Here is a 16,911-nt window from a genome sequence, read left to right as displayed (position 1 = left end):
TTGCCAAAGGCATTTTTAAGTTTTTGAAGTAACTCCATACTGTTTTCTACAATGGCTACACCAGTCTGCATTCCCACCAGCAGTACACAAGGGTTCTTTTTTCTCCACATCTTATCAACACTTGTTTGTTGCTTTATTAATGACAGCATTCTGACAGGTGTGAGGTGATATCTCATTGTGGTTTTAATTTGCATTTCTCTGATGATTAGTGACACTGAGCATCTTTGCCTATGTCTTTTGGCCACCTGTAGGTCCTCTTTGAAGAACTGTCTGTTCAGGTCCTTTGCCCATTTTTAATTGTTTTTTTTTGGGGGGGGGTGGTGTTGAGTTTTATTAAGTTCTTTATAAGTTTTGGACATCAACCCCTTATCAGATATATCATTGGTGAATATATTCTCCTACTCAGTGGGTTGTCTTTTCATTTTGTTGATGGTTTCCCGTACTGTGCAAAAAATTTTTAGTTTGATGCAGTCTCATTTGTTTGCTTTTTTCTGTTGTTTCCCTGCCCAAGGTGATCTATCAGAAACAAATATTGCTACAAGAAATGTCTGAGATTTTACTACCTATGTTTTCTCCTAGGATTTCTATGGTTTTTTAAAAATATATTTTATTGATTATGCTATTTAAGTTGTTCCATTGTTTCTCCCCTTTATTCCACTCCATCCTGTATCCCCCCACCAGCATTTCCCACCCCACTTAGTTCATGTCCATGGGTTGTACATATAAGTTATTTGGCTTATCCATTTCCTATACTGCTCTTATCCTCCCTGTTTATTTTGTACCTACCATTTATGCTTATTCCCTGTACCTTTTCTCCCATTGTCCCTCCTTGCCCTACCTGCTGATAATCCTCCATGTGATCTCCATTTCTGTGAATCTGTTCCTTTCTAGTTGTTTCCTTGGTTCATTTTTGGTTTTTTTGTTGTTGTTGTTCTTTTAGGTTCGGTTGTTGATAGTTGTGAGTTTGTTGCCATTTTACCATTAATAGTTTTGATCTTTTTCTTAGATAAGTCCTTTTAACATTTCATATAAGGGTTTGGTGATGATGAACTCCTTTAGTTTTGCCTTATCTGGGAAGCACTTTATCTGCCTTCCATTCTAAATGAAAGCTTTGCTGGATAGAGCAATCTTGGATGTAGGTCCTTGTGTTTCATGACTTCAAATACTTCTTTCCAGCCCCTTTTTGCCTTCTCAAGGTTTCTTTTGAGAAATTAGCTCATAGTCTTATGGGAACTCCTTTGTAGGTAACTGTCTCCTTTTCTTTTGCTGCTTTTAAGATTCTCTCCTTATCTTTCATCTTGGTTAATGTAATTATGATGTGCCTTAGTTTGTTCCTCCTTGTGTCCAACTTCTTTGGGACTCTCTGGGCTTCCTGGACTTTCTGGAAGTTTATTTCCTTTGCCAGATGAGGGAAGTTCTCCTTCATTATGTTTTCAAATAAGTTTTTAATTTCTTGCTCTTTCTCCTCTCCTTCTGGTACCCCTATGATTTGGATATTGGAACGTTTAAAGTTGTCCTGAAGTTTCTTAAGCCTCTCATTTTTTAAAATTCTCGCTTCTTCATTCTGTTCTGGTCAAACATTTATTTTTCTTCTTTCTGCACTAGAACATTGATTTGAGTCCCAGTTTCCTTCCCTTCACTGTTGGTTCCTGTATATTTTCCTGTAATTCACTTTTTATAGCCTCTACTTTTTCCTCTAGTTTGCAACCATACTCAACCATCTCTTTGAGCATCCTGATTACTAGTGTTTTGAACTGTGCATCCGTTAAGTTGGCTTTTCTTCATTGTTTAGTTGTATTTTTTCTGGAGCTTTGGTCTATTCTTTCATTTGGGCCACATTTTTTTTGTTTCAGCACGCCTGTTATGTAATAAGGGGTGGAGCCTTAGGTATTCACCAGGGCAGGGCAACCCTTATCACTGCATTGTGGCACTGTCTGTGGGGAGGGGTCCAAAAGGGAACAATGCCATTTGCTCAACCCTCAATGGGCTTTCAGTAACAACTTCTGCTATCCACTAGCAAACTGGGCCCTTCTAGTGCTGATTCCCAGTGGTGGAAGTGGTTTTGTGTCCGTTGTAGGAACCTGTGAGTCTCTCCAATGAACTTTTCTGTGAGGCTGGGAGTTTCTCACTGCTGCCTCAACCCCCACAGGTTTTCCCAGTCACAGGTTTTAAGGCTTTATTTCTCTGTGCTAGAACCCTGGGTTGTGCAGTCTGTTTCACTCCCCAATTGTTCCTCCCAGTTTATCTGCACACAAATGTGGGACCACCTGCTCCACCAGCCACCACCTTGCCACACATCCTCTCCACCCCAGCTGTCTGTCTCCACCCCTCCTACTGGTCTAGGTGAATGTTTCTTCCTTAAGTTCTTGGCTGTTGAACTTCCATACAGTTCTATTTTCTGGAAGTTGTGGTTATATTTGTTTTTAAATTTGCTGTTGTCCTCGAGGAGGCAAAGTATATCTACCTATGCTTCCATCTTGGCCGGAAATCTGTATTTTTATGGTTCTGAGTCTAATATTTGTTTTTAATCAATTTTAAGTTTAATCTTGTGTATGGTGTAAGAAGATTGTCTAGTTTCATTTTTTGCATGCATCTCTCCAATTTTCTCCATACCAGTTATTGAATAAACTACCTATACTCCATTGTATGCTTTTGCTTCCTTTATCAAATATTAATTGATCATATAAACATGAGTTCATTACTGTGCATTGATCTATATGTCTGTTTTTATGCCAATACCATGTTGTTTTGGTATTTTTTAAAGATTTTATTTATTTATTTTTAAAGAAAGGGGAAGGGAAGGAAGGAAGAGGGAGAGACATCAGTGTGTGGTTGCCTCTCGTGCACCCCCTGCTGGGGACCTGGCCTATAACCCAGGCATGTGCTGTGACTGGGAATCAAACCAGTGACCCTTTGGTTCATAGACTAGCACTGAGCCACACTTGCCAGGGCCAATACCATGCTGGTTTGATTACCACGGCCTTGTAGTATAGTTTGATATCAGATAGTGTGATTCAAACACATTTAGGGCAATGTGAAAATAAAATGAGATAAATACTAGATATGTTGGCTATAGGGAATAGGAAACTTCGAGGCTTCAAACCAGGTTTGGCCTTTCCTTTTTCCTTTCATATTGTCTGACCTTTGAGGTGTTATATTTATAGCTACTGGTAATAACGCTCAGAAAATAATGTCCTCCTAATGCAGTGCTTCTCAAAGCATGTTCTGTTGAACACTCATCCCTTCGGACTCATTTTAAAAGATGGGCTCTGTGCCCTGAATGGTGTGGCTCAGTTGGTTAGGCATTGTCCTGCAAAGCAAAAGGTCTGTGGTTTTATTCTGGTCAGGGCACATGCTTGGGTTTTAGGTTTGCTCCCCAGTTGGGGTGCATGCAAGAGGCAAGTGATTGATATTTCTCTCTGACATTGATGATTCCCTCCCCATTTCTCCCTCCCTTATCCTGTCTTTAAAAATAAATAAATAAAATCTTCTTTAAAAAATGAATTCTGTGATCAAATAAGTTTGGAAATCCCTGTATTCCATATAGTACTGTCTTAGAAATGTATATCATTGAGGCTTTAAGAAGTACTGTGGCAAGATCTGTTTAACTTTGATTAAACTACCTTTCAAAATTTGAGGGACAATTTTTGAAACAAGGAAATCTACGATCACTGGTGTTCTAAGGAGTATAATTTGAGAAACACTGCCTTAATGAGTTGCTTTAGTCACATTTTTTTTGAGCAGAACCACTAGCTTTGGAGGTTTGGAGCTGTGGAAGACCTGCAGACATTATAAGTTACCCAGAAAACCTAGCTTAGCAAAGGGTTTTAAGCAGTAAGTGATAAATACAGTACAGCCTCCCCCATAACCCCACAAAAAAATCTCAGGTTGGCCAATAATTCTACTAAGTATGCTAGGCTTCTCTCTCACCCTCGTCCTCTGCCTGCTTCTTTTTTTCTTTAGCTGCTCTTCTGTGTATCTTTCTCTTCCACATGTGTGTTACCTGCCCTTCACCTTATTTTAGTTTTTCCCTTGTCTGTTTCTACTCACAGTTTCCTTTCAGTCTTTTTCTCTCCTTTTAATTTTAATGTGTCTCATACTTGCATTTTCTTTTTAGTGTATCTCCCCTTATTTATCTCTTTGGTCCCCTGTGTCTGTTTTTTACTCTACTGACTCAAAATATGAAGTTAATGTTTAAATGTGGTTTACTTTATGTTTTCTGCTCTTGTTTTTAAAAATAAGCAATGTGAACATTTTATATTTCTCCTTAAGAGACCTTTTAAAATGCCTACACTGAACAGTTTTATGTGTTTTGTTTAAAGGGACCACATTTGATGCCTACCCTCTTTACTATAGCTCTTCACAGTCTTCAATATTAAAAAAGATTTTCTGATCCTGGATTGGTGTGTTCATAATTGCATAGTTAACAAAGTAAAGATTGTCACAATTAAATACCATGATCATTGCCGTCTACTGTAGCTCCAAGTTATTAGAAACAATAAAAAGCTAGGCTATATTTTTATATTGAGAAACCAGATAATACAATGTCTTGGTTAAAATTAAGTTGTAATATGTAACAGAAATCTAGCCAAATTATTTTATTTTATTCTATCCTTATCCAAGGACTTTGTCTTTCATCGCTTTAAGAGAGAAATATCTATGCAAGAGAGAAGCATTAATTGGTTGCCTCCCAAACATGTGCAGACCAAGGATGGGCCCCCAGGTCCTCAGACCAGGGATCATCAGCATCTGATGAACCAGGGGGTCATGTGCACCTACGCCCAGACAGGGAATCAAACAACCTAAGTATGTGCCCTGGCCAGAATTGAACCCTCAGCCTTTTGGTTACACCACAACACTTCAACCAACTGAGCCACATTGGCCAGAGACTAGCCAAATTAGTTTAGATAATAAGAAATAAATTATTAAATAATACAAATCTTATGAAAAACAAAAACTGATTACACAGGTGTCTGAAAACATAGAAACTCCAACAACAAGAGTTTGTGGACCTTCCTTTTAGTTTATTTTCATTTTCCAACTTTGTTGGCTACAAATTCTTTCAATCTCTGAGCCTTTTATTCAATTTCTTGAATGAAAATATCTCATTGGCTACTTGAATGACCAGTGAATCAGCTTCCCCACAGTTAGTTATTAAGATGTACTTACATATAATACAAATCTACTATAATATAAATACATTGGGTATGTATTATGTACATATGTACAGATACAATGCAAATTAATCTGTGATGGTCTGACTTTTGGGAAGGAGAAATTCACAGAAGAAGGAAGTGAGCAGTCATCCCCAAAAGTGTCTGTTATGTGGTGTTTCAGAGTAAAATGATATGTAAGAAGCCAGCATAATTTCTAACAAGTGAGACAGAATGTGGAAAGATGACTCATATAGCCAAATGTACTTATAAAGATTTTCACTGTCCACTCAGGCAATTCAGACCATTTTGAGTGATTTTATAATCAGTACAGTCAAGAAACTTACCAGTAATTTGAAAAACCTGTAATTGTTTTTTTTTTATTTTTTTCTTCAATAAATTCATTGATTTAGCATATGTAGACAATGCCTCAATGCTGGATTGCAATACACACCCTGAAGTAAACTAAATAGTGTACGCTAAATGTCTAAAGGGCCTGGTCCAGCAGTAGGCAAAATTGCTAAGTAGGTAAAGCTCATTTTGGGTATTTTGGGGCTTTCCCATTTTTCTTTGTTTTTTAGAAAAAGTAAGAATAAAAGAGTTCTATTTCCTGGAACCAGCATTTCTTATCCCTAATTGTAGGGACCCCTACTTTTACTTTCTATTATAGTTTTGATTTGTTAGAAATAATGTTACATTTATGGTAACTTCATCTATATGAGCTATTTATTTGTAGTCATGTCTGAATACTGTATATTTTTTTCTGTGCATTGCCTTACTGTCAGAATGTTGCCTTTAAGGCTATATGCATGTTCTACAAAGGAAATTTTACACACACCCAAACAAAAAAAAATAAACCAAAGTACCTTCAGATTCTGAGAAAATGAGGCAGAGAATGGAAAAGGAATAGGAAGGAAAAACCAGTCATGACTTGGAACACAGACATGGTGTGAAAGTCTACAAAGCCAGTGCACATTGGAACAGTGGGCCTGGGTGAAGGGTCACACTGGTAGGACCAATAAATGAAGAATAGATGGAGACTTGCCTTGGGGTGGTAAACACACAATACAATGTATAGATGATGCATTGAAAATTGTGTACCTGAAACCTATATAATTTTGTTAAACAGTATCACCCCCAATAAAAAGGGGGAAAAAGAATAAAACAAAGACAAAAAAGTAAGGACTTTCAGTACATGTATGTATGTTGGGGGTTAAGACTGTGTAGTCCTTTCTGCCACTCAGCTCCCAGAATGCTGCCAGTCAGGCCTTCACCCTTAAAACAGGACATGGTGAGATCATTTCTGAAAAATCTTACCAGACCAAGACAAAAGACTTATGATAGCAACATTACAGTTTCCTCAATTAAGTAATCCAATCTGATCATTTTACAGTGGAGTTTAGTCTCAATTATGAACATTTCTTTTAATATGAAATCTAGAGACCAAAATAAACAGACCAAAAGCAACTGGAGAAACAGCTTAATAAGGGAGAAAGGAACGTTGATACAAACAAACAAAACTATTTTTAATTTCTTCAGAGAGGTAATAGGAAAATACTGTAATCATAAAAGAAAAACAGTATACTATTTTTTTTAAGAGAATATTCTGAAAACAAAAGACCCTTTGGGAGCACAGTAGAAAATATAAAACACTTAATATAAAGTTGAGGAAATTCCTCAAAAAGTAGGGCAAAAGGGCAAAAACTTAGAAAATAGGAAAAAATTTTTATTAAAAATTAGAGGACTAATCCAACAGTTCAATACACAAATAACTGGCACTACAAAAAGATAAAACGAGAGGAGAGATCATCAGGGAAGCAATTCAAAACAATTTTTCAAGATTTAGAGACTGAGTTTTTAGATTGTTAAGGCCCAGTACAATAGATCAAAGCAGACACATTCTAAGGCACATTGTCATGAAATTTGAGAACACTGGGGCCACAGAGAAGATCCTACAAACTTTCAGAAGGGGATAAAAGGTCACATAGAAAAAAGATCAGGGATATCAAAATTACAACTATACTACAGAACAACCATCATTCAGAACTGTAAAACTTAGCTGAATGAAATTCCTACAAGTAGTGATTTAAAGAAAAAGCCACACTGAGACTGATAGGAGCTGTGGAGCCCCAGAACAGGCTGGTCCCACACTCACGTGTGGCAAATAAAAATTGGGAGGAGTATATCTGCTGTGGAAGCTCCTCTGAGGAGCAGGATCCCACACCAGGGATCCAGTGTCAGGAAGAGAAGTCCCCATAACTTCTGGCTATAAAAACCAGCAAAGATTGTGGCTGAATGAGGCAGAGGGCTTCTGGAGCCCAGACAGTTCCTCTTAAAGGGCCCACACACACATACTCTGACTCACTCACTATGAGCTCTAGCACTGTGGCAGCAGCTCCAAAGGCAACAGGGGCATGTGGGGAGAAATGGAATTGTCTGGCATCAGGATGAGAGCTGAAGGGACAGCTTTCCGCTAGATAACAGTTCTGTCAGAGGCCATTGTTTCTTTTCTGCCCTCCAAAGCCCTCCAAAGAGCCATCAGGCAGGAGCCAGATCTAAGTCTTGATCGCTGGCTCACACCATTCACACCATTCACCATTCCCTGGTGATTCCCTGAGACCCTGCCCCACCCAACTTGCAGGCCAATCCAAGCAGTTTCCAGTGGCTTTTCCATACAAATGGACTGTTGCAGCTCATACTTCAGACTTTCCCCAAATCTGAAACCAGCAGCCTCAGTGTGCCCCATACCTCTTGCTAAGTGGCCACAGGCCCAGCAGTAGCAGCAGTCAGCCTTTTTACACAGCTTGGCCTCATCTGGGCACCTCCAAGCCCAGCACTAGTAGCAGCCATTTGCAGATTGCTTTGTAGGCTCATGCCTGGTGGCTCTTTGCAGAACAGAGACAGTGGCTGACTTTGGCCTATGTCTCCCAGGAAGCCCCAGAGCCAGTACACCTAGTGGACAGTTTCAGACCACATGGAAGCACCACCCAACAACTTCCACAAACGACACACTCAAAGGCAGACTCAGCAGGCATCAGAACCCCACTGAAGAAAGTCCTGGTCTGTGGGTTGGGTGCTTGCTCAACTGACCCTCCACAGTAGTCACTGTTCACAGCCAGTCCCTATTGCCTATCAGCCTGGGGATAAATCCCTCCCATTGACATGCCAACAATCATCAAAGCTTAACTACAACAAAGGGTGTACATGGCACATGTGGATGGGGTGGGTGAACCTGGAGTGCCCAGCTTGGGTGACTGGGGCGTCTGTGCCACTAGATCCTACAGGACACCTACTACATTAGGCCACTCTACCAAGCCCAGGAGATGTAGCAGCTCTTCCTAACACATAGAAACAAACAGGGAGGCAGCCAAAATGAGGAGACAAAGAAATATGTCCCAAACAAAAGAACAGAACAAAACTCTAGAAAAAGCACTAAACAAAATGGAGATAAGCAATCTACTAGATACAGAGTTCAAAACACTGATTATAAGGCTGCTGAATGTACTTAGGATAAGAGTAGTTGATTTTAGTGAGAACTTAACAGCATTAAAAAAGAACATGGTTCAGTGGATTGAGCGCGGGCTGTGAACCAAAGTGTCGCAGGTTCGATTCCCAGTCAGGCCACAAACCTGGGTTGCAGGCCACGGCCCTCAGCAGCCGCACATTAATGTTTCTCTCTCTCTCTCTCTCTCTCTCCTTCTCTCTCCCTTCCCTCTCTAAAAATAAATGAATAAAATCTTTAAAAAAATAAAAAATAAAAAATACAAATAATAAAATGGTAATAAATTCATATGTGTTAGCAATTGAATGTAAAAAACAAAATAAACAAAAATACAACAAAAACAAATTCATAGGTACAGAGAACACTTTGTCAGCTGCCAGATGAAAAGGAGGAAGTGGGGGGTGGTGAAAAAGAAAAGGGATTATGAAGTACAAATTTGTTGTTATGGAATAGTCATGGGGATGCAAAATACAGTATAGCACATATAGTCAGTAATATTCTGTGTAGTGTCAGATGAGTAGCAGATTTATCAAAATGATCACTTAATAGGTTATATAATATCTAATTACTGGGATGTACACCTGAAATAAATATAATATTGTATGTCAACTGTAATTGTAAAATAAAAACTTATTTAAATTTTTTTAAAAAGATTAGGAATCAGATTGTCCTCAGACTTCCCTAAAGTAGTTGAAGCTAGAAGACAATGGAAAAATGACTTCAAAATTCTGAAGGAATTCTGTATCTAACAAACTATCATTCAGTTGTGAGAGCAGAAATCTTGTTTGAAATCTTTTCAAACTTGAAAGATTTCAAAATATTACTTCATGAATCCTTTTTAGATAGCTACTGGAGGAAGTGCTACATATACACATATACCAATAAGGGAGTAAGAGGAATGAAGAGGAACTACCTGTGAAGAAAGGCAAAGCTAAATACATAGAAAGATGGTGAAGAGAGATCCTAGGATGATCTCTCTGCTGCAGATACCAAGGCCAGATTGAAGCAAAAGGTTGTAGGAGAGAACTCTTCAGAAAGAGGAAATTGGCAGAAAAGCTAATGGGAATGAACATCTTAAAAGAAGATGACTGGTAGAGAGTTTGGGGTTGGGTTATTGAAAACTCCACAGAAAACTTAGCAAAAGAAAGGAAGGAAGAAAAAAATGTGGTAGAGACCTAGTGCACACTCATATTTGATACCTCTTCTGGACACATGAGAAGAATAAATTTCTCTTCCTTTTGCATTTAGCAGAAGCATATGACAAACTGTGGCCAGTGGATCTGAGCAGAAGTCTCATGTGATGGTTTTAAAATACAGCCCAGATTCTTTAACAGTCTTCCTGTTGAGAGGTAGGTTGTTACTGCCCATAACCTAGTCTATCTTGAAAGATAATATGAAGGATAATTATTAACTCTAAAGAAAAGAAGTCATAGACTACCCCAAGGCTCAGTGATGAAAAAAATCTACATGGTCAGAATAACACAAGTGTTAAAAATGATCTTTCTAAAATTATGATTCTGTGATACTGGCAAGTTGGGGGAATGGGAAGAGTAAGAATGTGTGGTAAGTGTGCACATGTAAATTTGATAAAAACACTAAATTAGAGAAAGAAAGAAAAGAACATAAAAGAAAAAAAGATGATAATAAAAGCTACATAATTTGTTTTATCCTCACCAAGCACATTTTTTTTATTGCCTTTGGAGAGAGAGGAAGAGAGAGAGAGAGAGAGAGAGAGAGAGACACTGATGTGAGAGAGATACATTGATTGGTTGCCTTCTTGTATGTGCCCTGACCAGGGATTGAACCCACAACCTGGGTTTGTGCCCTGACCAGAAATCTAACCCACCACCATTTGGTTTGTGGGCCCATGCTCCAACCAAATGAGCCACACTGGCCAGGGCAAAACTGCCAAATTTCAGAGATAGAGAGAAATGAGGAAAGTATAAACATCAGTTATAAATTCTGAGATGTAGACAGATATACTTAAGCAAATGGGACAAAACAGTCTAGAGGAAGTCATATGAGAACAGACAGAAATCACAAAAATGGTTGGAGAATTATAACCCAAGGAAAAAAATATTCTTTAATGATGTTAGATCACATATGTTATATGGAAAATAAAATAACCATGAGAAGCTGGTCATTGTCTCATCTTTGTTCTGCAAAAGCATGCCAGGAAGCATTGGGATAAGTAAAGTCTGTTATTATACTTTCTGGTAAAATATCAGATGGAAAATAAACAACCTTTCATAATCACCTTCTCGGCAATTAATGAAGCTAGAAACATTTGTCACTACTTTCTATATAAATTATTTTGATTTTCATACAAACTTGTTTGCCTTCCAGAATCTACTGCAAAGAACAGTTTGAATTACTAATTACTTCTAATTTAAATAGAGTAGTTTTTTAGAAAATGTAGATTACTTCACTTACATGCTTATGGTGTTTGTAATTCTTCAGCTTATTTTTCTCCTTTTGACTTTACAGATCCTTACTATAAATATGAAAAGGAGATAAGGATTTTTTTTTCTCTCTGTTATTCTCCCATTTGCTTAGCATTCACATGCTGGCTGGGCATGATCTGAGAAAATCTGAACTTATTAATCTGGCTCTTTCTTCATATACAAATACGGGTAGGACTCATGTGTGCCCAGCCTGTTTTAGACACTTAGGGATGCAGCATTTCAAATGAACTGACAAAAATCTTTGCTCTCATGGAACTTATCTTTTAATAGGGAGAGAAAATCTATGACCAGAGACAAACTAGAAAAAACTACATAGGATATCGGAATGTGTAATTGCTACAGAGGAAAATAGAGGACAAAAGATGAATAGAGCATGCCAAGGATGACAAGAGGGCCTCAATATCATAAAATGATGATCTTTCATAAAAGGAAAATACAAGGTGGTATTACAAGGGAATAAATTCACATGTTCAAAGAGAGAATATGGCCCATTAGGTCTTATCAGTGTTATATATAGTTCCCACAGCCACAGACTTGGTTCATAATGAAAAGACCTTGGAATTATAGTAACGAACTATAGAAATGATCCCTGAAAGTATAGTCTTATGGAATTATAAAAGAAAATGAATTTTAATGTTTGTATGTATAAAGAAAAATATAAGTTATAAGCTTCCAGTTTCCGAATCTTAAGCAAGTGCAGGGACTATTAACATCAGTACTAATAAAAAGAACAGTGAGACTTGTTTAGTCTTGTGAAAGCAGTTCGAAAGGTCCAGATCACAAGGCAACTGACACAGTTAAATAAAGTACAATGACTGCTCCTAAAATGGAGGCAGGAGTGTAATGTCATGATGAACAGAGGCTCTCACAAGACTAATGCTTTGTTGGGTGCTTGCTGCCAACAGCGTTTGGCATCAAAGTACTCCTATCCTCTAAGTGCCTATTTTACAATTGGCAAAGCCACAAGAAGGGCATTTCCAGGATGGAACATCTGGTTCATTTTACCTAAGTCAGTCCACAAATGCTCCATGTTTTGTTGCTTTTTAAAGAGGTCTGTGTACATCCAACCACGTTCATAATAACAGCATATAAGATGTATATAATCTTGCCACATTCAAATAAAATTTTATATATAACTAATAGAAATAATATTGAACATTCTATAGCCTATGAACTTTTGTCCTTCATATGACAATGGCATCCTATTTCTTAACACCTTTCAGGAAACTAGATAACTGTTTAATTTGCGATATCATTTACACATTTTAGAATCACACGTGCTCAGCAGCCTGCAGTGAGTGCAGAACACTGCGGATGGCTCGTTGAAACGTGAGAAAAGCATACACAGAGACAACCAGGTCCTGTGGGGAAGTAGGGACAGAACGGCCACTTTCTCTAGTGGGGAGCGCCCTGTTTCCATTCCCAAGCAGATTTTTATTAAGAATACAGACTTAGTTTGTGGATTCACAGTCTGGCAGAAAAGATCAAAAGAAGTAGGTGACTTACAAAGGTGCAGACAGAACCCCCACTGTGATTCTGAGCAGAGCTTAGAGTTTTAACATATGAAAAGACTACATGGCTCAAAGGGCTAGTTTTGGTTTCCTGTCTGTGCCTTCAAATTCTAATCTAATAACATCCTCCAGCAAACAGATCTCACAGGATCTTGTATATTCTATGTCCCAGGCCTGATTACCCCGGAGGTCTGCCGTTTCTGATCTGGGCTGCACCATCCCTACTATTTCCACAGGCCTAAGTCAACAGAGGAGACAAAGGCAGCCAGGAGACTTGGATTTCTCACTTCTAAGAACAAGGACTCAGGCTTTGACAAAGCCAAGGGGGCAGGGGTTGATGTCGATCACCCCTTCATATCCACAGCCCCGAGTCTCTTCCCAAAGGCCTCCTCATGATCATGCCTGTCTTAGGTGATTCCCCCACCGTGGGAAATCTTACCCGTCATCGACTAACTGATCAAGCTTAGGAGGTCAGGCACAGAACAGGCAGCGTTCATGCCAGGGAAATAAGTTTTATCTCCTTAGTGGCTCCTGGTCCAGAGGTCTCTCACTCAGCCTAAGTCAGGGGGAGGTTACAGCTTCCTGAGACCAGGCAGGGTAGTCCCCAACATTAGAATCTTAGTAATCATGTCATTTGTGTAAAAAAAAATTCCAAATTCGCCAAGGAATATCATTCATACTTGATTGCATTGCTCATATATTAAGTAACTCATTGTAAATGTAAGCAAACATCAGTGCTCTCAATATCCTTTGTGTATTTCAGGAATAAAAGGAAAACAGTTAGAAATGTTTACATAAACAAGGTGAGCATTTTTTTTCCATTATAAAGCAAATATACCATAGTTTTAGGTCCATAAGATGCACCTAAGTTTTAGAGGAGGAAAATAGGGAAAAAAATTTTGAAGCAAAAAATGTGGTAAAATACTTAATAACCTGTGACCCTGCTCCACCGCACCCACCCCCCACAGCGAGCCATGTAAGCTACATTGGGACTGTAAGACATACCACCCTTTTCCTCCCAAGTCGGGGGGGGGGGGGTGCATCTTATAGTCCAAATAATATGGTACATAGAAGAATAAACTTTGTGGATGAATAAAAGTGCAGTATATACATATGATTGAATATTATTCAGCCATTTTTAAAAAAGAAATCCTCTAATATTCCTCAACATGAATGAATCTTGAAGACCTTATACTGAGTAAAATAAGCCTGTCACAGAAGGAAGGGCAAAGAATGCATAATTCCGCTTATATGAGGTATCTAGTCAAACTCATAGAAGCAGAAAATAGAAGAGTGGCTGCCACAGGGAGGGCGGAGAAGGAGATGTGCTGGTGTTTGGTAGGTATGGAGTTTTATCATGCATCATGAGAAAAGTTTTAAAGAGCTGCTCTGCAACTTGTGTGCATAGTTAACAATACAGTTAAAAATTGTTAAGAGGGGTGGATCTCGTGTGTTTTCCAGCACAATAATTTTAACAAAGAATGAAACTGTTGAAAGTTTATAAATATTTGTGACTTTGCTTTGTGTCATTCTTTCTTACAAAATATATACAGACTGTATCAATTGGGTCTTTGGTTGCTAGCTACAAAATAAACCTGAGGACCTTAATCAAAAATGAAAGTAACTGGAAGCATGACTGAGGCACAGAGACTTGATAGGAAACTGGAGGGACCAGGCTGGGAAGAATCAAAAGATCCTAGGAGTTCTAGGCAGCAAGAACCACAGAAGGCCAGTATGGTCCCCACAAAACCCTTGTCTCTTTTTTGCCTGTTTACCCACTGCCATAAGAATCCCCAGATGGCCAGTTGGCAGTCTCAGCCAACTCAGTAGAAGCATCATGTAGTTGTCTAGTGAAAGCATTTCTCCCTTGCATACTTAAACCTTTATATCAGCATAATTTAGAGTTATGGGAATTAGGGGCAAAAAAAATTAGTGACTTATTAAGTATAATTGTGAGAGACACCATCACCCCACTTTCACCCCTTGTTCCCCAAACCACAGTGTCTTGGGAAAAAATACCATCTACTCTGTTCCTCACTGGTTTAGAACATAGATCCTGAAGGATCATGCCAAAATTTAACAAATCTGAACATGGGCATAGCTGAATCTTAATACCCGTTCCACAGTTTTACAGGGCAATGTGCCTCTGTGTGGCAGTGACAAGATCAATGAATTCCCTGGCATCTGCCAACTTCCCTATCTCTTCCTCTGTGAGGTGAAGTCTTTGCTCTGTATCAAACTATGAGATACCATGGCTGTACAAGGTATTTCATAAGTTGGTGGATGGTGGTGCTAGTATCATTTGAGTCCAGATTCAATGTCTTACAGTATCCATTCCATGATGGCCCACCCAGAGTAAAGTATCATATCCAAGGTGTCAGTAGCTGCTGTGAAATGGGGGATTAAGCAATGACAGTCCAGGTAAGAAAAAGTCTGTTGAGCCCAGTCACACCCTGCATCTCTCCACCGTGACTACTTTGAGTCCAAACTGGGGTGAAAGTGTACTGACTCTTAACTTAGGACAGAATGTTTTGTTTTGCTGATCATTAGGAACTTCTCCATGGGGATTTTTTGGTGAAATTCACATAGGATACAAGTATTCACATACTGTAGACCCTTCAACATACCTCTTCCCTAATACCTCTTTTTTATCAGTCCTCCATTCTTGTTTTTTTCACCATGCCAAACCCTCAGCCTCTGCTTAGGAATTGATGTAGGTTCTTACCTACATCTCTCTGTCTCTTCCTCTGGGAGAGGTTCCACAAATTGGAGGGTTGCTCTTTTCCATTGACCTTCAAGTTGAGTGGGGCGGACCAATGGCAGCATATCATTTTAAGCCATCTATAAGGCAGACTTGAAATTATTTCCTCCTTAATTATTGGAACATCCAGATAAGACCATACATGGAGAGGGTGCTGTAGGAGTAAGCATACGGATGTTTGAGCTTTGTTACTTTAGGTCCCTTGAGCTTGCACCCCTATTCCTACCTATATATGTGACTTCTGCTTGATGACACAGTTCCAACCTAATGAGTCAGAGAACATACAGCTCTTGATGAGCATTTAGATTGCACAATCACTTGGTGTTCCACAGCTAGGCATTTTGATCTCTTACTAAAGAAAGATTGCATTTCTCAAAATTGAGATTGCTCTTGACAAAGAGAGCGTGGCTTAACTCCAAAATACCACTCCTGTAATTGTCCAGTGAAACCTTCCCTAAGCTTGATAGAGCATCCCAGTCTGCAATAGACACTTCAGACAGGCACCATCAAACCTGGTGGCCCATGGGCCGAGTGAAAAAGCTGCTTGCATTGTAGCTTCAACAAGCTTAAGGGACTTCCCTTCCTTTCAGTTCTATTAAAGCCAGTGGTAGCCTTTTGGGTCTCCCACTTACTGTGTTACAGAAGTACATCCAAATATTTATACAAAATCCTCCAAAACCCAAAGAGGTCCACCAAGTAGTATGATTCTTTCTTCATGGTAGGGGGCATAAGATAACTACAACTTGTCTTTGGAGAGGTTTTTTCAGCATGTTCTGGATTAAGGGATCCTCCACCAAAGAAAAATCACAGAGATTACTGGCTATCATATTTTCATTGGACATACAATGAGGTCTGTCTGGGAAAAGTCCAACTGTTGTTAATATAACCAGAATGGTTTGCACAACATCAATGTAACCTGGCAGTCAAGGAGAGTGTACTGGAGTGCACATGCATGAACAATGACAACTTCACTGTTCTAGTCACTGGGGACGGTAGATGCTGTTAAGCGAGCACATGTATTGTGTGGCCATTGCATTCAAAATGACTGAGCAAGGAAAGCAATGAATATAAATCAAATTTTGTGTTAAGCTTGAACACTCCTCCATGGAAACTATTCAGATGATTCAGAAGGCTGCAGCTATGGGCCACTGGTGGTTGGCAGTTCATCACAACAATGCTCCCACTCATGCATCATGTCTCCTACAGACTCTTAGCAAAACATCAAATCCTTCAGGTGACTCAGCCCCCTGTAGCCCAGATGTGGTGCCCTGTGACTTCTGGGTTTTCTCAAAACTAAAGTCACCTTTGAAAGGGAAGAGATTTCAGACTGTTGATGAGATTCAGAAAAATAAGAGGGCAGCTGACGGTGATTGGGAAAACTGTGTGAGGTCCCAACATACCTGCTTTGAAGGGGACTGAGGTGTCATTGTCCCATGTACAATGTTTCTTGTATCTTCTTCAATAGATGTCTCTATTTTTCATGTTACATGACTGGACACCTTCTGGACAGACCTATATT

General features: G+C 39.1%; 1 protein-coding gene and 1 pseudogene across 1 annotated transcript in view; one reads left to right on the top strand and one right to left on the bottom strand.

Moving 5' to 3' along the window:
• RAB39A (RAB39A, member RAS oncogene family) overlaps positions 1–16,911 on the top strand; it is a 33,804-nt gene that overhangs the window by 7,365 nt on the left and 9,528 nt on the right. The window lies entirely within an intron of this gene.
• On the bottom strand, positions 11,640–11,725 carry LOC114501055 (annotated as a pseudogene).

The sequence above is a fragment of the Phyllostomus discolor genome, chromosome 6 (assembly GCF_004126475.2).
Source record: "Phyllostomus discolor isolate MPI-MPIP mPhyDis1 chromosome 6, mPhyDis1.pri.v3, whole genome shotgun sequence".
NCBI classification, from domain to species: Eukaryota; Metazoa; Chordata; class Mammalia; order Chiroptera; family Phyllostomidae; genus Phyllostomus; species Phyllostomus discolor.
The sequence above is the reverse complement of the archived record's forward strand: the minus strand, read 5'-3'. Positions and strand labels throughout refer to the sequence as shown.